We start from the raw sequence: 23,330 nt of genomic DNA, 5'->3' as shown, positions 1-23,330 counted from the left end.
TTTATTATCTGTTAGACTCATGTGGACTGGTCCATCATCTGCATAACCAATTACAGGACATTCCCAAAAATGAGCAAGCAACCTGAGTTGCCTCACATACAAAATATTTGCTACTCATCAGCCCAGCTGACCTTGAGCTCAGATGTAGATACATTCTCTGTCTTTGAATTGCCAATGCTGGTTTCCCTACCTGGGACTTGGTATTCTCTTGCAATTCTACTTGAACCTGAAGCACAGGCTTGCTATAACCCAAAGCTTTGCTTCCGACCCCACTTGAGGATTTTCACCATTTATCAGAGTGTGCTAAAATGCTCCCACCTGGTCACTACCTGTTGCAGCCACTCATCTCATATATTTGCCTGTGGACACCTGCCCAAACTACCCAGTTGGTACCAAGTGTCTTTCTGTGGGTCTCCTTCAGGCTGAGCTGCATCAGACTCTGACTGTGGGTGGGTAAAATTAAATGTGGACATAATATATTGTTTATGAACCAAGCCACGGATAGGAGACTGGCTGTTGAGACGCATTGTGAATTTTCCATCCCCAGAGACCTTTCAAATCAAGAAAAACACCAGTGGTGTCCTCAAGCAGGGATATGAGATGGGTCTTTCGTGCCCTTTTCTCCTCTTCCAGAGCCTTATTCACCACATCTACGACTTTATTCAAGTAACTCTCATATGCTATAAGATCTCAGAGGGGTGCCAGGTTGTAGGAAGAGGTACAAGGAGGGAGAAATATGGAGACTGAAAAACTCATGGTAGAGGTGACTTGGATGTGGCAGAACAACTGGTCATAGGCAAGGCTTGCTGCAAAACTCAAGGTTCTCCTTAACATGCACAGGGGTTTGGTTTTTTTTTTTTTTTTAAATCAATGCCTTTATGTGGATCACATGTTGACCATTTTTCTCCAAGCTACATTACTCTTCTTTCCTAACATCTTCCTACTCATTCATTGTTAATTTATGGAAGCATCAGTACGGCTGTACACAGCAGCGCATGTGGTACGGCAACCACAGGCCAGGGAGTGGCTCTGGTTCCATGCCTGCCTCACACATTGTTAACTGTGGACATTCGCCAATTCATATCACTTTCTTGACTTTGCTTCTTAGTAAGTAAATCAGGATACATGTTGAAAATATCCAAGTTGCTACAACACAGGACTGAAAAAGCACACGGGTAAGAAGTTACACCTAGGAGCTCGGGAAGTGCTTTGAGTGGTTATCGCAATTCATTTATTTTAGTAATTGAGTTAAGAAAGTACAACTTTGTTGGACAAAGTACAACGTCAGCTCACCACGTTCTATTTAATTTCAGAAGGATGCTGGGTATGTCTAGCTGACTCACGCCCTCTTCTGGATCCCCCTGGCAGCCTGCTTCTCCCCGTACATTGCAATGAGCAGCGTCACTGACCACAGCGTAAGAAGCATTAATGAAGTCTTCATATGTTTTCAATGTCCCTTCCCCACCCCAGGGCCATAAATCGACATGCAAATGGTAGAGCTAATTTTTGTGCTTGATCTAGTAAATAATCAAGCACTTTAATAATAAATGGCCAGATATAAAGAAAATGCTATTTTTCTTAAACAAATGTGAGACCTCAGGAAGGACAGCCTCGTGGATCTCACCCGCTAAGAGAGAATGGCAGCTTTTAATTGTGTAGCCCTCAGAATTTTATTTATGGGCACTCGGCCACTGACATAATCACCTCCCGTCTCCCAGTGGTGGTTTCCACCTTCCAGATGGTGGGAAAGCTGCTTTGTTTAATAGCTCTAACTAACTCACCACAGCACTTTGAGTTATTCTTGGGAAAAAATTGTTGCTATACATCTTTATTTTTTGTGATTTTTTTAATGTAAAATTCAAGAAGTCCATCATTGACTCTTTCTGCCTCTCTTTGGTACTTCTGATGCCACTGTCCCAAGCCTCTGAGTCCTGGACATCATCAGCTGCTGTGCAGGAGACATTTCTGAAGGGCTGAATTCATTTTAATTTATTCTGCTCTTTATCTGTCCCCATCTTCAGCAAATTTTTTCATGAGAAACACAAAAATAATATTCTTTCTTTACCACATATTCACCTTTTTCTCCCTATAACTCTTGTCACTTTTTCCTCACACATTGTTCTGAGTTAAACTTCCCTGAGTTAAATCCTGAATCTTCCCTTGTCAGGCTGTGTGAACACTGATTAATCCCCCTATGCCTCATTTTTATCACCTGCAAAGTAGACATAATAGTTTCACCTATTAGTAAGGGATTTCTGAGAGGCTGTGGTGGAATAGTACCTGTGAGTCACCTGGAGCCATCCTTGGCGTACAGTGACCTCCTCACGGATGCTGGTGCTTGATGCCCAGGTATCCAGGGTTTGGTCCTAGGGCATCTCCATTCTCCACATGGTGACAGCGTAACGTCTTAGGAGCACAGAGCTGACCATGTTGGCTCCCTGCTAAATCCCTTCAGGGGCTTCTCATCATGTGAAGGAGCAAACAAATAATGTTTTCATAACTTTTTTTGTATGTATTTTGGTGAAAATGTATATAAGTACTTTGAGGTATAAACCTAACAATGGAATTTTTATGTCATAAAGTACTCAACTTTATGGTTAGCTTTAGTAGATATTACCAGTTTTCCAAAGTGGTTATACTTACAGCAGGGTAAGATAATTCCAATGGATTATCTGAAGGATGCTTCAAATCTGCCCAGATTTGGAAGAATGTAAGATAAAACACAATGAGTAAAAGCAAGTTATAAAACAAGGAAAGACATTGATTTTTTTATTTGAGTTAAAAAATTGAGCTCTATATTATTTATAATACATCTAAATTATCAGCAATGACTTAACAGGCATTTTTTTAAAAATAAGAAAATTATAAGTGGCTACACAAATAACAATGAAACTTGAATTCAAGACCTAGCTCTTAAATATGGAAAAAGAATATATTGACAAAATGTGAACTCCATGAAGAAGATGGAAAGCTCACATTCTGTTAGTAAATAACACACATCGAAATACATAACACAATCATCTCTAAAAATCATTTGTTTGAGAACTGAAAAATCAGGTGGGAAAAAATAAGTCAGCATTTAGAGACTTAAACATTACACCAGTTTGATTTGGTTATATGTGCAGACAGAGAACATCTTTACAAGTAGAGCTAGGTAGAACAAAATAAAGAAAACCGAAGTAGAAATGTGGTGGCCAAGGAGAGAAGTCACTGACGTGGAGTGACAACTAACTCCACTTCCGCCCCTGACAAGCAATTTTAATGAAGAAAGTTAGTTGATAAAATATTGACAATTAGCTCTGAAAAGAAGTATTAGAGTGCCTGAGTTGACATCCTAGGCAAAGGTAAACAAAATCCATTAGGAGGAGATGTCTTACCTGGAGAGAGGGATGCTGAGGCTTGCTACTTTACAGGACTCTGAACTGGAGTGTGGTCCAAGGACCAAGAGTGTGCACACCCTTTGAGATGCACTGCCTATTAACTAGATAAAGTGAAAAGTGAATCAAAACATTGGACATGACTAACCGCATAAAGCCAGAAGTCCCACCCAGCCCAGGTTTCAAAGATGTTAATGGAAAACTACACCTTACATCAAAATATCTTGAAGGAAAAGATAAGTAGATGATTGCTAAGAAAGCAAAGGTGTTCGAGAGAAATCATGAATCTATTTGAGTAAATAGACGGTCTTAGTAGAGCCGCATATGCTAGAAATGTTCAACCTAAAAGATCGTCTATGACAACTCTCAAACACACAAAGCAACATAAAATATCCAAAGTTAGAGGAGCACTAATGACAAAGAAGCAAACAACGATATTCAAAAAAGGCGCAGAGCAAATTAATCTCCACTGGAGCTTTTTCTGTAGTTTTGAAAACAAGCATGAATTTAACAAGACAAAAGCTTAGTTTCATGATGATAGAAACCTTGAATGGAAAAAAGAGATTTCAGAGCTGCATAAGCACACTAATCATCAGTATAATTTCTGAAATAATTGTGAATTCTAAAAAACGGCTAAATATCTAATTATAGATATGAAATAAAGAATTAAGATAATCCCCCATGAAATCCAAAAAATAAATGCAAAAATAAAGCTGATCCAAGAAAATAATGATCAATTTTAATGTAGTGAGCCCATTAGGTATATATATATAATATAATTCTTTAAACATAATTTAATTCTATGTATGAAATTATAATAGAGAAAATATCCTCTAAATTAAGAAAAACTCCTATAGAATGATCATCACTCATCAAGATAAGAAATTTCAAAATGAAGTCATCCAAGAAGTAAATAGATATCAAGCATGAAAGAGAAAATTTCAAATTCTCAGATTTATTTCTTATAGTTTTGCATGTCAGCTATCACAAGCCTGTGGAAGGCAAATGAAATCCTCCTCTGAAATTAAATGTACCCAAGTTGTAGTTCTAGGAAAGATTAGACTTAACTGAAATATGAACTCTGGAAATGAAGCTTTACAAAGCCCCTTAAAAAAAATCACACAGTCTACTTAAAAACCTACACACGGATGTTTATAGCAGCTTTATTCTTGATTGCCAAAACTTGGAGCAACCAAGATGCCCAAGGTAATGAACTGATGCTATATATCCAGACAAGGGAATATTATTGAGTGCTAAGAAGAAATGAGCTACAAAGCCATGAGAAGACAATGGAAAAAACCTGAGTGCATGGAAACAAGTAACAGAAGCCAGTCTGGAAAGCCTGCTACACACTGCATAGTCCCAACTGCATGCCCATCTGGAGAAGGCAAAACTATGCAGACAGTAAAAATGTCAGTGGTTTACAGAGGCTGGGGGAGGGAAGGATGAGAGGTGGAGCACAGAGGATTTTTAGGGCACTCAAACTGCTCTGTATGACACTAGAATGGTGGATACATATCATTATACATTTGTCCAAACCCACAGAATGTACAACAAGAGTAGGGTCTAAGGTACATTATGGACCCTGAGTGATAACCATGTGTCAACAGGTTCATTAACTGTACCCACTGCTGCCCTCTCTGGTGTAGGATGTTGATAACCAGGAGCCTGTGCATGTGTTGGGGTGGGGGCAGGTGGGGAAGTTCTGTACTTTCCACTCAGTTTTGCTATGAAGCTAAAATTGCTCCAAAATAACACTCAATTGACCACTGCCCCCCCCCAAAAAAAAAAACGGAGGAGAAAAAGAAAAAAAACACTCAGGAACAAATATAGTTCTATGAAAGATGAACTACTTGAGATTAAAATGAAAAAAATCAGCACATTGGACCCCATAAATGCACTAATGTGCATAGTTATGATTTGATAAAAGAATAAATAATTAAATAAAAAATATAAAATTAATCCATTTAAGAAATAAATTAAAATAAAGAATTTAAGAAAAGAACATTTGTTGAAACACTGGTAGGAGCCACAGAATTCAGTTAAATACTTATGAAGATTAAATAACTTTCAGATTCATGGTTGTAGTATACTTAAATATTTAAGTGGAAAATATTTTTAAAATTGAATAGCTCTTTTTATAAGCAGGCATAACTTTAATAATAAAACCTAAGAAAGCTTAAAAAAGATCCCATTGATAAATTCACTTGGAAAAATTAAAGACAACTCTCTAAAGATATAGCTGAGCAAACACTGAAATAAATTAAAAGAACAATAATAAAAACTAGTCAGATATGAGTTATTACAGAATGTAATGATGGGCGACTTTTAGAAGCTATCAAACTCAAAGAGGAAACAATCATCGGTCAAGAAAATACCACATAGGTCCTTAAAAATGCCTCATAAAAGAAAATATGAATAAAGGAAGGACAAATGACCAGCACCCAATGGTAAATATCATATTAAATGATAAATGGTAAAATTATATCAGATTCTTTACCTACTGTCAGCAAGGACCCTTCCTGTAATTAATTATGACATCCTGTGTCAGTGAGGCATGCAAAATGGTCACTCTGATTCACCTCACTTACTATTTGGGAGACAAAGGATGTCTATGGTCTACTGTGAAATGAAAAAAGAAAAATGCAGAATAATAGGTAATAATATCTTCCTCTAAATCCGGATTTTACCAAGAACTCCATCTGATTTGTGAAGTCATTGAGTTTGAGAAGCACTGTTGTCTCTTTGAAAACATTTGTAATCGATCCCATTCAAAATGGTAGCACAATCCCATGTTGCAAAGAAAGAGAAGTGACGGCAATACTAGCTTGGGGGATGACGTTGAAAATAAGAAAATCTGCAAGACCAATTTCTACCCTCTTGAAAACGTTCTGAAGTTCAGATAGTTACAATTTAGTGACACTGTGTTATGCTTTTGTCTTAGGTCACCATCTTCACCATATTTGCTGTTGATATAAATGGAAATGGGTTTCTAGGGATATTTTTCAGCACAATATTAATGCCAACATACACATTGATTGGCACTTATTTCATTTTTTCTAAGGTAAATAGTCCTATACCTGTCCTACAGTCATGAAAAAGCCTTTTGAGGAAGCATTGAATATTGAAAAAAGGTAGGTAGAGTCCTCAACTGTGCAAAGTGTCCAGTTTCTGTTTCTGGAAAGCCAATTATCTTCCACAGGCAAGAGGCATGTTCTCATTCTGAAAGAAGCCGCGTCTTGGTTTAAGAAGGTCTAAGGCAACTCAAGGGAGTAGAATTTTATAGCTCTCATGACAATGCTCACTCCTGGGAACTCTGATCGTGAGGCTGAAGAGATTCCCCCTTTGTGTTAAGTTTTGGGCATGTTAGATTTAAGACTCCTGACAGACATGCAAAGAAAAATGTCCAGTAGCCACTCAGATGTACAAATCTGGAATTCAGTGTGTCCGGGCATGTGGAGATTGTAATTAAAGCTAAATAATTGAGATTCATCAGTTTATAGATGGTATTAAAAGCCCTAGCACTGGATTATATGACCTACATAGTGAGTATGGGCAGAAATGAAAAGAGGGGCAAGGACTTGATCTTGAACTCTAAAATTCAGAGGTTAAGAAGAGGAGGATCCAATCAGTTTGAGATGGAGCTAGGGGGACAGGAGAGCAGAAACGGCAGACTCCTGTGGGCCAGAATCTCTGCCCAGAAACTCCTCAAACACTTAAGTAGCCATATGTAAGAGTGTGTGGCAGAAGGCAATAAGGAATGCTTTGGAAAGGACGCAGCACTAAATTATCAGTGCTGCAGAGAGGTCTAGAAAGATGTCAGCGGACTACATGGAGGTCATTGGTCATCTTAACAAGGCTTATTTTAACAAAAATCCAGTAAGAGTAAGTTGAGTAGCAAATGTGAGGTGAGGAAATGGTGAAAGTGGGTGCGGGAAATACGGGGTGGCCATAAAGTCCTTGTGCAAATTGAAACAGTGCACGATTTAAATGGCCACCCTGTATTTCCAGGAATTTTGCCAAAAAGGGCAGCAGAAAAATTCAAGGGCTGATGAATGGGGAGGGGAGGTTTTGTCTGTCTGTGCTGAGAAAGTAGCTTCACTGTGCTGATCTGATGGAAAGGAGAGATGGAGGCACCTCAGGAGTCACGTCCTTGAATAGCTGGGAAAAAATTGTGCATTCAGGGCAGAAGCAGAGGGGTCCTGTCCACAGAAGCAGGAACTTCCCACGTGCTGAACAGGAAATCGTGACCAGAGTGAGTGAGCACAGAGGCAGGGAGTTGGTGTTTTTGCTGGTAGAAAAATGAGCTGGTTCTTCTCTACCCGATTTTACCTCCTGGGGAAATGAGAGGTGAAATCCCAATTGATGGTGGTAGAGGAGTCTTGGGATTCTGAGCGTTAAAGATGTGGAAAGTAGTTGATGCTGTCTGCAGGATCAACAGGCAGGGCTCAAGTCCCCGTGCCCCACTTTTCAAGTGAAGTCAGCAAATCTGAGGGGTCTTACTGAAGTTGCTTCTCATTGAGGTTTGGGAAGGCAGGGAGTTGCATTCATTCAGGCTTGGAAAGTTGAATTCATTTTGGCCGAGTCTGACAAAGCAAAGGATAAGCGAGCTGTGGTCTGTGCAAGGAGGGTTGTACTGTGTCTTCTAAGCTGGACAATGTCCCCTCAGGTCGTTGGGGGGCTGTGAACAGTGGAGAAGAGGTTGGCGTGTTGGAGGGTCACCAGCTCCACCTTCTGTGGTAAGGACACTGGGATCAGGAAGCTGGAAAACTGAAATGTGGTGGCAGAGGGGGGGGGGCCCAGAGTTCATTCTGGATGGGCAATTACTGAAAGTGGACAACTAAGGCACTTTAGAGGACAAAATCATGTGAAATGCTGTTAAGTTGTGCAAATTACCAAAAAAGTTATCTGGTGGATGGTGGATGGCTGTGATGGTTAAAAATTTGTTACAAAGGGCTTAAAATTGCTCAGGAAAAGTCTAAATGAGTGTAGCTCTAGGAACAAAATTAGCCCCTTTAGCCTTTACTCACTAAAGATGCAGGATGCTGGGAAAATGTCCTTACATGTACCCAGGTGAAACTCTGGGGCAATCACTTTGCCTTCAGTGTGAAGGGATGTCATGATTATTTTCAAAAGCGAATGTCAGAGGGCAAGAGCAATGTAGCAATTCCAGGGGTCCGAGTGGAAGAATAGGGAGAAAGAGCACAGGTGAGGAAGGACCTAGCGGGAACGTACAGAGTAGGAAGTTCTGGTGACCTGTAACTGATTTGGGGCTCATTACCATCTAATTAGCATAGCATGGGCAGCGTTTTCACAAGGGATTTTGGGAGAATGCAAGAGTAGTAAGGAAGCTGTTATATAGCCTAACCTGTTAGGTAATCTGTTACATAACCCCAATCTGTCAGTCACTCAAAAGGCAGAAAATAGCAACAAATCCCGCCAGGAGAAAAGGGGAAGTCAGGGGAGAGGGTTTGTCTTAAGTCAAACTTGGAGGTTGCTTCAGCGCGTCGTGCCAGCATTAGCTGTGGGTTCTCCTAACAGGGCAAACCCTGCTAACTCACGGTGTTATGCACAGAAGCGTCTCAGCTTATAGACGAGCACAGGTCGACAATTCACTGAGATACCTTGGAAGCAAAGACAACATCTACACAGACAGACCTGGGTGTTTACCTGGTCCTCGAGGGAGGATCTGGTAGAATTGTCCTAAGGCCATTTAATAGACAGTGACTTGTCTCAAGTTGGGCCAATTCCATGAACAGATAAAGGTCCATCTGAACACACTTTCTCCTCACTTAACAGGTTTCTCCTAACTCCAGGGATTACTTGGGAGAGTCAGAGTCTCAAATCGTATACCTGGCACTGCTCCTGGTGAGAAGGCATCTCCTTGTCAATGTGCTCGCATGAGGGAACACAGCCGTGTATGGTTTGAGTTTCTTTGAATCACATCAAGTGAAAAAGTTTTGGTCATTCTGGGCATCTGAAGCAACAGATATGCACACACACACACACACACACAATGAATTTTAAATGTGTATCACTATCTTTACAACAGCTGTCTGATGCCGAGTGTGAAGCCTCAGCTCTAAATGGCTTGAGTCCTACTGGTTTCATCCTGTTATTTCTATGATTCTGTTAAGTTCTACCTGGATAGCAGTGAAGTTAGTTTGGGGAGTTTCATAAAATATTATGTAGATTGTCTTTCAATCTCATGAAAATGTTATCAAGTCTAGTTTTATGTCCTATCACTCTGCTTAAATCAATTCCAATATTGAAATCATTGTTCATATGGTGACGTTAATTTTGATTTTCTTTCTTTTTCTGTAGCCTTACCTTCATTTTTTCATTTTCTTCTTCATCCTGAGATGTCTAGAAAAGAACTTCAGGAAGCAATCAATAAGAAAGGATCCCGTGTTCAGGTGGAGAAAATTCAAATTCAATTCTAAAATGCTTAATTGATTTTGTAAAAAGTACTTCAGAGGATGGTGTTAAAGTTATTTTTGTGGTATACAAAATTACTATTTCATGGAACTCTACTGAGCTTAAAATCCTGTGCAAGAATTCACATGAACACACTTGAGGTGATGAAAAAATCAAGGCAGAATAGAATTTCACTGCTGAGGAAAGTTATATGTGAGAAGCAGAATCTTTAAAATAATGAGTAAGTCTCAATAAGCCCTTGGGTAAGTGTGGCCAGGAAGCGGGAGTGGTAGTCTCAATAGGACAGAGGCTGAGACGAATGCCCTATTTTTGCAGATTTGAGAAGGCAGCTGGAGCACTCTGGAAGGCTTGTCTTGGGAGATAATAGAAAATGCAAGTGAAGCCAGCTATCAGAGGGTCTTGCAATAGGGAAGTGTAGGGAAGTCTTTGTAAACTATATAATGAGAAACCAAGGCTCAGGTGTATCTTGATAACCTGGTCTACCATCCACAGTAGAAATCCAGCTCGATCTAATGTCGGTGTTAACACAGGATAGTGACAAGATGACAGCCATGCTTTAGGAAACCAACAGACGGCAGCAATTTGGGGTGGTGTTAGGTCAGCTGGAGGGTAAACATGTGGCAAGGAAGTGGCTAAGGTAAGAGGACGGGAACCAAATTGAGGCAAGAACCTAGTGGGAACATACCGAGTAAGGAGTTCTGGTGACATGTAACTGATTTGGGGCTCATTACCATCTAATTAGCATAACATAGCATAGCTCAAGGGATTCTGGGAGGATGTATGTGGAGTAAGGAAGCTGTATATAACCTAACCTGTTAGGTAATCTGTTATATAACCCCAACCTGTCAGTCACTCCAAAGGCAGGAAATAGCAACAAATCCTGCCAGGAGAAAGGCAGGACAAACTGGTGAGCTCATGAAGCCAGCCTGTGCTCAGACTTGGGAATCTTCCTCCACTTGGAGAGAATGACCAGCCTTTCCCTCTGAGATGCACTTTCCCTTTGCAATGAATGTGTGTGTGTGTGTGTGTGTGTGATATTTTTTTATCTGTGATCACTCTGGTGTCGGCTCTACTTGGTACAGTACTCACTCCTGACACTGAGAACTGGGAGACCAGACAATACCCAGGAGACCTAACTGGGGCAGGAGAGAAAGATGTGGGAATCAGCAGGAGTCAGTGGTGGGTGATGAAGGAGAGAACTAGACTGGCGGAGTGAGGAAAGATTGATTCTGACACATCTTCCCCCAAACTGGCTGTGCTCAGTAACTGATCAGATGCTGCTATGGTGATTAGATGTCCTGGATTTTCTGTACCATAATGCTGATTCCAAATCTTTAGATACCTGGTTCTCATAAAGCCTTCAAAACTTTAAAATAGCTGTATCAAAATTACAGTTCCTGGACCTCCTCAGGCAACATTGCTTCAAAACCTTTTGCCAGAGGATGGACATCACTTTTGTTCTTTGGAAAAATAATTACTATCCTCACAAGAGAAATAAAATTTAGGTTAAAAGCAAAGATAACATAAGAGTAACATCATTTGACTCAGATGGTGCAGCCTACAAGGACAGATTATGTTGAGCTCATAGCGAATCTATTCAAATTATTAATAACAGTTTATAGAAAATTCTTATTTTTGCTACAGGTTTTTCAACTTAAAATGATGTCATTATCACACTGTTTCGATTTTAGAATTTCTCCAAGAAGCAGTGAGTTTTTCTCAAACCCAGAAGAACCAGAAGTGGAGGATGAAGATGTTCAGATGGAAAGAACCAGGACAGAGAACGCTGTGACTGTCACAGACACGGATGAGGTAGAGTCACCAAGATGCCCACCCAGTATTCTTTTCGGTCAGATAAAGGGAGCGACACTCTAATCTTAATCTTTGAAAAACACTTGAAGTTCTTTCATTCTTACACACAGAGCTCATGACTCGACTTCAGTGGTTACGCGGTGCCCACAAAGGCCAGGGGACAAAGAAACACACAGACACAGACATTATTGTGTAAATTTATTGTTCAGAGTCAGTTTTGATAAGTACAGTAAACAGTGCAGTACCTGAGTAACGTTTCTGACTTCTATAACCCAAGTAAAACTTACTGCAAAACAACTCAGAGGCAGTTGAGGAGAATGAATGAAACACACGTTCATTTGAGATGACTGTGAGTTGGTTTGCATGTTTGTGTGCGAGAGGGTGTGTATGAACAAATCTATTTCTTTTCAGCAAATGTCTCTATTCCTGCTGGCTGGATAAGGACAAGAACAAATCACAGGATGCGGTGCAAATACCCTTTCCCTGCAGGAATACAGGCTGGGAGAGTTTGCTTTTAAAATTGCAGCATCTGGGGAAAGAACTAGTTTGATTTCTGGTTTAGGGAAAGGTCTGGTGAGGAGAGTACGGGGCACTATTTCCAATCAAGGTGAGAATAAAACCCATTATTATTTACATGTCTCTACAGAAACCAGTCATCATTGCCAGCTGCCTGCGGAAGGAATATGCAGGCAAAAAGAAAAATTGCTTTTCCAAAAGGAAGAAAAAAATCGCCACAAGGAATGTCTCTTTCTGTGTTAAAAAAGGTTGGAAACAGTAGGTCTGTTAGCAGAGCAATCCTGAGCGCTGAAGATTGGGCCTTGCAAAGGGAGTAAGAGTCCTGAGTCATCTGTCGACAAGCTCATCTGCAGGCTGAGGTTGCTCCTTCCCACAGAAAAGCCTCAGTTATAATTATAATAGAGTTTCTCTTTGTATAGGAAGACAGTTATGTCTGTTCTGTCAAAACAAGCAAAGCAACAACAACAAAAGAGGCGGTCTTTCTGTTGGGAAAGATGGTGTCAATGTTTAAGTAAGAATTAATTTCACAGCAGAGAATAGTGCTAAAAACCGATCCCTCTGAGACATAGTAATGGGTCTTCATTCCTAACAAATAGCACATTTTGTGGTTCAGTGCAACAGGCTTTGAAATTAAATTAATTTCAAATTCCAGCTCAGCCTCTTACTGGCTGCGTGTCTCTGGGTGAGTTGTTCGTCCTCTTTAAGCCTTAGCGTTCTCACCTGTAGAGTGAAGCTCGTGAAGATGCTAGGCGTGTGTGTGTGTGTGTGTAATGATGCACACAGCACATTTCACAAACTGCTTGATGAATAATGAGTCCTCCTATAGCATTTGCTTTTATTTTCATTGTAATGATTTGCATATTTCTGAGCATATCTCTTTCTTTCAGGTGAAGTTATAGGGTTGTTAGGACACAATGGGGTGTGAAAAGTACAGTGATTAAGATGATCTCTGGAGACACAGAACCAACCACAGGGCAGGTCAGTGAAACACACGGAAAGATGGTCACTGATGCCGCCTGGGGCAAACGTGACAGCAGGGGCCTTAATGGCGATCCTAAAACTGGGTAGATAATTGATTAAATTAGGGAGATTTATGCATTGAATGAAGAGGATTTTTTTTTTACAGAACAACACATTTTTAAATTTTTTTAGTATTTTTCCCCCTTTTTCCTTCCCTCTCTCTGCTCTCTCCTTCCGCCCACCCCCCCACCACCAGGCACTAGGTCATTTATTGCCCTCACATCAAAACTGAGTACATAGGTTTCATGCTTCTCCATTCTTGCAATGCTTTACTAAGAATAATGTATCCCACTTGCGTCCAGATTAATACAAAGGATGCGAAGTCTCCATCTTTTTTATGGCTGAATAGTATTCCATGGTGTACATATACCACAGCTTGTTAATCCTGAATGAAGAGGGTTGATTAAAAATTTCTCTTTCTTAATAGTTAGCTGCTAAGAAGGATTACATATAACCTATGCCATGCTCTTTAATGAGTAAAAAATAGATTCATTAAAAGGTCATAGGACTAAGCTTTGCTGATTCTTGGAAACCAAGAAGTGTCAGAACTGAGCGGTCTCAGCAGCATCCCGCAGAAACCCCTGACAGATGCCGCTCATGTGTGTGAAGAGTCAAGAATCTTCCCGTGTAGTAACTGTTTGCCACCTACATGCTGTAATCACAGATTGTACGTCACTCGCGAAACAACAGGAGTCCAGGAGCAGATAAAATGTCACACGTCTTTGCATGGAGCATTCACAACAGAAACTTCCTTACAATTACTGAGCCATGTCCTGGCCCCAGTGATGTCATGGAATGACAGAGCAGCAGAAAGTATTAATATGATTGCGGGTACACTGAGGTTTCTGAAGCACAAAGTGGTGCTGGCCTAGTGAGAAAAGATTCCGGATTTGTTAAAACAATAGTGATCAGAGTGAGAAAAACCTGCTATAATAACATAGGAATACCCTTTGCTGGTGAGTCTAGGGCTAGGCCAAGGTGAGTAAAATAATGGACAGAGGTCAAAGTCTACACCTGTGAAGGGGAAATGCTGCTGACCCTTGTCCTTGCCCTGACGTCAGGGGTGTGGTTGCCCGGCGGCCTTGACCGCTGCAGAGACTCCTAAGTTGTCTTCCCACATCCACTCTTGCCTCACACAGCAGCCCCAGCAGTCCTCACGTGATGCACCCGAGGTCCTGTCACCCTCCCACTTACCACCTCTCTGAGAATTGATCCAAAATCTTCACCAGGGCGGCCACAGACCGGGCCTTCTGCAGCCCTCCCCCTGCTCCTGTTGGCCTCAGGTCCCTTCTCACCTCAGGGCCTCTGGGTTTGCTCTTCAGGGTCAGAGTGCCCTCCCTCACCTCTCCCTGTGCTCAGCCATCTCCTTGTCACTTTAGCACCTACCTCCCCCCAAGCCTTTCCCTGCTGTGTTACTAGATAACCTAAGCCCTGTCTATTACTGTTCAGCAGATCTATTTCCTCCAAAGCAGGAAGCAGAGGCTATAATCAGATCTCTTACACGCTTACTTGTTTATTTTCCGTTTCTGTGGAATGACAGCTCCATGAGCAGGGATGGCTAGGTTTCCCCTCCTTCGTTTTGGGGAAAACCATATAGCACTTAGATCAAGGGCTTGGATTCTCAGGGTCAAGTTTTAAGTCTCAGATTTCCCATCTGGACTTTGTGCGAGTTTCCAAATCCATGTGTGCGTTAGTTTCCTCACATGTAAAAATATGACTGATAAAAAACACATCTAACACACACGGGGCTTCGGTAAGAGGATAATGTAATCCAAAATGCATAAAATGCTTGGATTCCGGCAGACAGCAAGTGCTGAGTGCGCACGAGCTGTTATTATAGTATAGCCCAGTACCTGTCACATGATTAATAAATGCCCTCACGCATTTACAGGTCCCCATGGGCCACACACAGTGCTGAAGCTCCAGCGACAGTGTGGGCTGGACCCTGTGTTGGGGACCGTCCCCTGCACTGTGGGACAGTTAGAGCTGGGCCTGGCCCCCTTCCCTGATGCCAGTCGCATCCCCCTTACCAGTGTGCACACACACCAGTCATGACAACCAAGTGTGTGCAGACACAGGTGAATCTCCCCTGGGAGGAGGACTGTCCCTGACCGAGAGCTGCTTCCTTACTGGGGAATGGATCCTGTAATTACTCCTGTTTCTCTCGGGGAAGACTCCTCAGTTGAGTGTCTGTTCCTCTGAGTGTCTGGATCAGTGAATGATGAAGTGAAGGGAAACAACGGGAAACAACAGACAGTCAGACCAGCAGCCTGGATCCAACCACGGTGCCGGGACTGAGAATAGAGGCTAAAGTATAACGGATGCAACACGGTGGAGTATCTGCCTTCTACTTTCCTGTGCTCTGCGTCTTTCCCCAGAGCTGAGGGATTAGTTATTTACTTTTGTACACTTCGCACCTGTCCGCGGGAAGAGGCCACCACGGAAATACCCGCGTGCACAGGCACACACAGAACTCTGGACAGACTCTGAGAATGAGCTTATTTCGTGCAGGTGCTGTTGAAAGGGAGCGGCAGAGGAGACCCCCTGGGCGTCCTGGGGTCCTGTCCGCAGGAGAACGCGCTATGGCCCAGCCTGACCGCCGGGGAGCACCTGGAGGCCTACGCTGCCGTGAAGGGGCTGCGGAGAGGGGACGCGGAGATCGCCGGCTCATGGTACGTGCAGGGGGACAGGACGCACCATTCTCTGCTGCCGGATGCCACAGGCATGATGTTCCTTAAGGGGGAAAGGTTCTAACCAGTGGCCCCGAACTGGTGGGAGAAGACGTGGCCGTCCAGAACTGGGCTCAGGACTGTTTTCTGTTGCTTCATTCCCGGAGAGGAAAAGGTTATTCTTACTGTGGAGAGAAAGGATTAAAGAGATGACCAGGAAAGGCTCCTAAGGGAGCGGAGCAGGGTGGGATTAGTGGCCTGAGGGCCCTGACTATTCCCAGCAGCGTCCCCGCACACAGTCCCCAGGGCGCAGGGTCCCGCGGCCGACTCGCTCTGTGCCCCTCAGGTTGGCTGATGCGCTCAAGCTGCAGGACCATCTGAAGGCCCCGGTGGAGACCTTATCGGAGGGAATAAAGAGAAAGGTAGGGCCGGGGCTCGGGGCTGCTCTGTGCACCCGCAGACCGTGCCGGACGCGCTCTCCCTCCCCTTCCAGCTGGGCTTCGCCCTGAGCGTCCTGGGGGACCCGCCGGTGGTGCTGCTGGACGAGCTGTCCACAGGGATGGACCCTGAGGGGCAGCAGCAAATGTGGTGAGCAGTATCACGAGTGACTTCTGCACGGATTTATACCCTCTGACAGTGGCCTTCACGGTCGCCCTTTACCTGGAAAGGGAAAGACCCCAGGTCACCAGGAAGGGCAAGATTGAGAGAAAAAATCACCTAATGTCATAGCACAGCCAGTCTTTACTGAGCAGAGAAAGGTTTGTTCCCTCACCGCATAAACATTCTAAGAATTTTGTTTTTTCTTAGATCTGTTAGGTCTGCATGGAACACTTTTATGCTCCGTCAAATCAATCTCTTATGACAATTTAAATTTTTCTATAGCATTATCTGATACACAATTCTTACAGTGGAAATAAAGAAACATTCCCAGTCTTCCTGAATTCTGTCGTTTGGTACCTGTTGGGCATATTTTTTGATTATCGTGCATTTTAGTCAGTCTTTCTTCTCACTGCCTTCTCCTAAGTGTCCCCTAACTTACCATTTTTCTAAACAACATTTTACTATAATCGAACCAAGCCACGTTCTGAATTACACACTCTAACTAGCAGTCTGGTTGTTTTCCATGCCTGTCCAAAAACTCCCTTCTTTGTCTAATCTCACTTCTTGCTTCATATGAGTGTCGGTGGAAACTTCTTTTTAAAAGTTCCACAATACCCTAAATGTTCCTTAAATTAGTTAACATTTCCCTCTACTGACATTCAGGCAGGTGATGGGGGCCGTGTGCAGGAACACGGATAAGGGCGTCCTCCTGACCACCTAGTACATGGAGGAGGCTGAGGCCGTGTGTGACCGAGTGGCCATCATGGTGTCGGGGAGGCTGAGGTGAGTGCCCACCCCAGCCCACACTGGGCCCCAGGCTGTGTGCTCTGAAGGAAGGACAGATCCCTGCACAAGGCCACCCCCTGGGAGGAGCTGGGCTGGCCGCCCTTCCCGGGCTTCAGAGAATGGGCGTCCCCAGCCACAGACTCCGCCTTTTCTTCCTTGATCTCATCCTCCTCCCACCTCCAGGTGCATCGGTTCCATCCAACACCTGAAGAGCAAATTCAGCAGAGAGTATCTGCTGGTGATGAAGGTGAAGACCCCCGCACAGGTGGAGCCCCTCCACACAGAGATCCTGAGGCTCTTCCCCCAGGCTGTTTGGCAGGACAGGTGAACACACGTGTCATTTTGTTTCAACTGGGTCTGTGTTTCTCTTATGGTGATAGAAATAAAAGCTTTATCTTCTCTCTCTCTTTTTCTTGAGGGGAGGGGTGTAATTCTTTGGTAATTGTGAGTACTTTAATTGGCAGAGAAAATTCAATTCCCAGGGCACCACAGAAGGGAAGTAAGAGAACATAGAGCTGACCTACCCCTGGCTCTTACAAGGGAAGGCGTGTTCATGGGGGTCGCGCAGTGTGCCAGCTACAGGAGTGGGCACGCACGCAGGTCGGCTCAGAGGTCCCTTCTAGAAGGAAAACCGTCCTGCATTAAAGGAGATCACCTGTCCAGAGCCTGCCAGAGTCCCAGGCATCCGTCAAAACTCAGTGGAGGGGATCTCAGCACTGTATTATTAGCAGTGGGGAGTGTGAGGTTCAGAGTGGGAGAAAGAGGGATTGACCCTAGTTCTTTTTACAAAAATGCTCTCTTCTGGCTAAGGAGAAGGGGAGGATCTTGCCTCTTCCCTTCTTAAGGAGCAGCCTCTGTGATTTTCTCCACTTTGTCCTCTTGTCCCCTCTGAGCAGACTGACTTCTTGTGGTCAAAGAGCCTCTGCTCTCAGTGTCCCCACCACAGAGCTGCACTTTAAACAAACCGATGACCAGGTGTTGCCCCTTTTAGATGTGCACCTTACGGGGTCGCAACCTGGACACCCAGAGTGCAGCCTCACCCCTCATCTTCTCCCCAGATGCTCCTCCCTGATGGTCTACAAGTTGCCTGTGGAGGACGTGCGACCTTTATCCCTTTTGAAGGCTTTCTTCAAATTAGAGATGGGTAAGAGCGGCTGTTAGAGAACAGACTGTGGGGAACAGCTAAGTCCAAACCTTACATGCCACCAGTGGTAACAAAACACACGAACATTGTCAATAAATGACTAAGCTTCTAATCCACTGGTCCTCAACAAGGGTGATTTGATGATGGTGGGATTATTTTTGACTCTCACAGCTTGGGTTGGGGGGGACACAGCTGACATCTAGTGGGCAGAGGCCAGGGATGGCCCTAAACATCGCACAGTGCACAGGTCAGCCCCACCAGAAAGAGGGATCTGAGCAGACACCCTTAGTGCCAAGGTTGAGGAGCCCTGTTGTAACTGATCCAGGCTCCTGAGGACAGAGACCATGGACATTCACGTGATGGGGCAGGAAACTGTGGCTAGAGATCCACAGATTCACACAACAGAACTTGGCTTGTCCCTGTGTATTCCTCCATGGTGATAGATCCAGATGAGGAGGCTCCTCCCTGTCCAGGCACGCTGACCTGCGACTCTCAGTTAGGCCCTTGGACCCGGCTCTTTGTATCCATCCGTCTGGGCTCCGTGTCTGCCCGCTGTGTTCGTGTGTGGAACCTGAGAGCCGTGTGTGGAACCTCTGCCTCCTCCTGAGCCCCCCACCTCCTTCAGCAGAACCCTCGGGCTTCCTCGTTTTTACAGAGACTTTTCCTGAGACAGGGTTAGGGTTATCCTGATGGGTTTTCTTTCCATCTTCTCATCCTGCTGGTCAACCTCACTCTGTGGGTCACATGGCCAGTTTCCATGCTGACCACCATGACCCTTTGGCCCAGTGGCCAGTCTTGCATCATTCCTGTGGGAAGGGTTCTGACAGTGGGATCAACAGGGAACGTTTTATGATGGATTTGGGGCAGGGAGGGTGACGTTCCAGGAAGGCCACCTCCCTGGAACACAATGGAGCCTTTTCTTTCTTTCTTTTTCTTTTCTTTCTTTTTTTTTAAATTAAGTCATATATACATAGATCATGAATACATTTATGCCTTTGTGGAAAGCCTCCTAATGTTGCTGCTTTTAGAGCTGCCCCTCCCCAATTCCTCTGCTGTGTTTAATTCTAAAATTAAGGTTCTCAGAGGCAGAAATCCCTACTTTTTATCACAGTTTCCTGCCCCATCATGTGAAGGTGACACAAAGTATGACATGTGGAATGTAAGCAGCCTCTTTTCTCCAAATGTTCTTGGACTTTGTTCCATACTCAGCTGTAGCACGTGGAATGAGCGAGCGAGGCCAGCGTCCTGCAGGCTGAATGCTCACGTCCTGACAATTCCTGTGCTTTGCTACGTAGACTCCTTCCTCCTCACCACCTACACCTTGGGTGATGCAAACTGCAGTAAGAGCCGCCTGCCCCTTCCAGGCTGGACTTGCCTGGTATCTGAGACCTGTAGCTAGATGGAGGGACGGTCACTTTTATCTTTTCTCTTCCTTCATTCTCTCCTTGACTCACAAGCTAATGTGCTGGGCCTCTCCAGGGCAGAGTGTAAGGGAAGGGAGAGGAGAGGAGACGGCAGTGAAGCTTGCCTTGATCACTGCAGCGGTAACACAGCATCAGGGCCTGCCGTGTAAAAATGCATCTGGTGGCTGTTTCTTTCACGGGGTGCTTCTGGGGGTCTTGGAGTCTCCCTTTCCCTCCCACCTGTAACCTCTGACTACTGCTTCCTGGGACGTGTGATCCCACCCTCCTTTTTTTCAAAGGACCCTTCCTTGAGATTCTCCTTCCTGGTAATCCTTTTAAGGCACCTCTCCTTCACATGAGAAACACACAAGCATCTTGACTTCTCCAAACCCTAAAAGGTCATGGCAGTTGGCCACCTGTGGTATTTCGTTGTCACATGTTTACAGACACCAGACGGGGCCAGTGCCCTTGTCCATGGTGAGAAGGAAGAAAACACCACAGTGGTCTGACACTGTCCAGAGGAGATCTTTGCTTTCCAGTATCACCTTTCTAGTCACTATTTCCCTGCTCTTACGTATCGACACATTTGAGGTTTCAGTCATAGCCCACATTGGTATCAGATGGTAAACTCAGACTAGCATAATTAGAGGAAATTTTGTTTGTCAAGGGAATATTTGCAAAGGTACAAGGGACAGTGCAATTACCCGGGACTGGAAGCAGCAGGACTGTTAGCGTTCTCGGGGCCAAAGGGGCTAAGCAAGAAAGCAGTGACCTGAACATGGGGGTGGAGTCAGGTGGAACTGCCCACCTGGACAGGAGCCGTGACCTTCAATTAGGGGCACAGTTGTTGTCAGGGAGGGAGTGAAGAAGTTAAGGCTGTGACCTCCCTGGTCCTCTCCCCCTCCTGCTGGACTGCCATTGGTGGAACCCACCAGGAGACCTGACTCATGTCAACCTCTGGGGTAGACAGTGGGGCAGAGGACAATGAGGGCAGGTGTGGAGGGGCACATGATTTTCCAGCACAGAAAGTACCCAGATTCCATCTCTTAGCTTATTCTGCACAGGTGTTCTGGAACTTCTCATATTATTTTCTGGTCTTGTGGTGTCTCTGCAAACATGTAGGAAAATGGGACAGTATTTCCATCCTGTTGTGTGACTACATGGTGCATTTGCTTTTCCATATTTAATCTAAGTATACTTATTACTTTATCTTTTTTTAAAAAATAGCTTTTGTGTGTTAAAGTATATAATTTTAGGAATTTTATTATATTCACAAAGTTGTGCATCTACCACCATAACCAATTAAGAGTATTTTCGTCACCATGAAAACACCCTTTCACCCCATCTTCTTCAGTCCTAGGCAACACTAATCTACACTCCTTTCATATCTTTTCAATATTATCGTATTTGATTTTTTTTATTGTTGGAGATTCATTGAGAATATAAGATGTGTCACACACTGAGACCCCACTCCCTCCCTCCTTCCCTCTCTCTGTTCTTCCTTTCCCCACCCCCTCCCTCCTTCCCTCTCTCTGCTCACCCCTTTCCCCACCTCCACCGTGTCATTAATTATTATTAATTGTCCTCATATCAAAATTGAATACATAGGATTCATGTTCCTCCATTTGTTTACATCCTCTGCAGTTTCTTTTCTCAAAGATTCATAGTTCTCCCTATAGAGGTCCTTTATTTCCATGGTCAAACATATTCCTAGGTATATTATTTTCTTTGTTGCGATTGTAAAAGGTATTGAGTCTTTGATTTGATTCTCAGCTTGACTGTTGTTGGCGTCTAGGAATGCTTTTGATTTATGAATATTGATTCTGTAACCTGAGACTCGGATCAATCTATTCACAAATTCCAGAAATTTCTTGGCAGAATCTTTGGGGTTTTCTAGATGTAAGATTGTATCATTAGCAAAGAGTAATAATTTGACCTCATCTGTCCCCATTTGGGTAGCACTGTTTTCCTTCCCTTCTCTGATTGCTCCGGCTGGGACTTCCAGCACTTTGTTGAATAGGAGTAGGACAGTGGGGAATCTGTCTAGTTCTAGATCTGAGCAGGAGCCAGGCTGTAGTAAGGTGGAGGAATTTGGGGCAGGAATACTTTATCTTTTCAGATATATTTGTATACTTTTCACATGACTTGGTAAACCTCCCTGAATTAAAAAAATTATATATGTAAATTTTAAAAAATTTTCTTAATTTAATTTTTTGACATGTACATATATATACCCCAAATTTATACATACAAAACTCCTAATGCATGTTCATTCCTAAGCAGTTAAACAGAACTTGGACCTGGAGGAGTACAGCCTCTCACAGTCCACCCTGGAGCAGGTGGGTCACTGTTAGTGACTTTATATCATCCATGGAATATAAGTATTTCTTTTTGTGTGCATACTGTTTGCACTCACTTGGAGCTATAGAAGATAGCTTGACATCCCTCTCCTTTAAATTTTTTTTTTTCCATTACAGGTTTTCCTGGAACTCTCCAAGGAGCAGGAGTTGGATGATTTTGATGAGGAAATTGATCCTTTAGTGAAATGGAAGCTCCTCACACAGGACGAGCCTTAAAGCTTAATATGTATACCCCATGTTTCTTGTTAAATGTACAACTGTTTTTAAGACAATATTTGGTAGCATTAATGTACCTTATCTCTTACATGGTACTGAATACTTTTGAGAGTCATGGCATAATTTTTCCCCTTAGTATTTCTCAGAGCAGGATGGGGAGTGCGTCACTCAGGGCAATGGCAGACTACCAGACTCCACACCAGCATCTGAGTCCCACGTTTCACACAGGATCCAGCTTAAAGATGCATTTATTATCAAATTGTTTACATTTCTAAAAATAATGGAGATTGTTTAATTATCTTTCTCTGAACTTCAGATTATTGATTATTTTCTTAGTTTTTTTGACGAAAGTATAAATTAAGATATCAGTTTTATATTAGGGAAAAGGGAATCAATTTGTTACATAGAAGCACAGTATTCATTCTTTTTACTTCTCTCTCTCTTTTTTTAACCTGTTCTTAATTCACTGATTTTCCTTTCCCGTCATTTTACACACTTCAGATTGTAGAGTTCATGTTTTTTGTTTGTCATACCTATAAAGGAAATTTATAATCTATTACATTAGAAAATTGAAATAAGAATTTGAATAATCAAATTAGTGAAAATTTAAAAGTATATATTTTATGTAAGAGTTTGAAACATATTTCTGATTTTATGTTTCTTATGATGCAAGGCTCTACTTTTATGCAAAGCACAAAAACATCATAGATCTTAATTTCCTGTATGTATGCTTTTTTCAGACCTATCCAACTGGTGACTCTATAAACACCTCAATGTAAACACAATATACTTGTACACTCTTACCATTTAAGTGAGTTTTTGTTGTTGATACTACTATTATGGTTGCTAACCGAACATTTGAAGGAAGATATGTGAAAGATCTTTATTTTGATACTACTCGTTCCTTGTATCCTCTTAGTTTATGAAGGTAAAATATTGCCATTAACCTATGAGACTACTTCTAGGAGACCTTGGGCAAAAATTTCCAG

At 43.0% G+C, this 23,330-nt stretch overlaps 1 pseudogene; it reads left to right on the top strand.

Moving 5' to 3' along the window:
- The first annotated feature begins 6,470 nt into the window (after nt 1-6,470).
- On the top strand, nt 6,471-22,341 carry LOC128571144 (ATP-binding cassette sub-family A member 9-like; annotated as a pseudogene).
- The last annotated feature ends 989 nt before the right edge of the window (nt 22,342-23,330 follow it).

The sequence above is a fragment of the Nycticebus coucang genome, chromosome 18 (assembly GCF_027406575.1).
Source record: "Nycticebus coucang isolate mNycCou1 chromosome 18, mNycCou1.pri, whole genome shotgun sequence".
In the NCBI taxonomy this organism is placed as follows: Eukaryota; Metazoa; Chordata; class Mammalia; order Primates; family Lorisidae; genus Nycticebus; species Nycticebus coucang.
The sequence above is the reverse complement of the archived record's forward strand: the minus strand, read 5'-3'. Positions and strand labels throughout refer to the sequence as shown.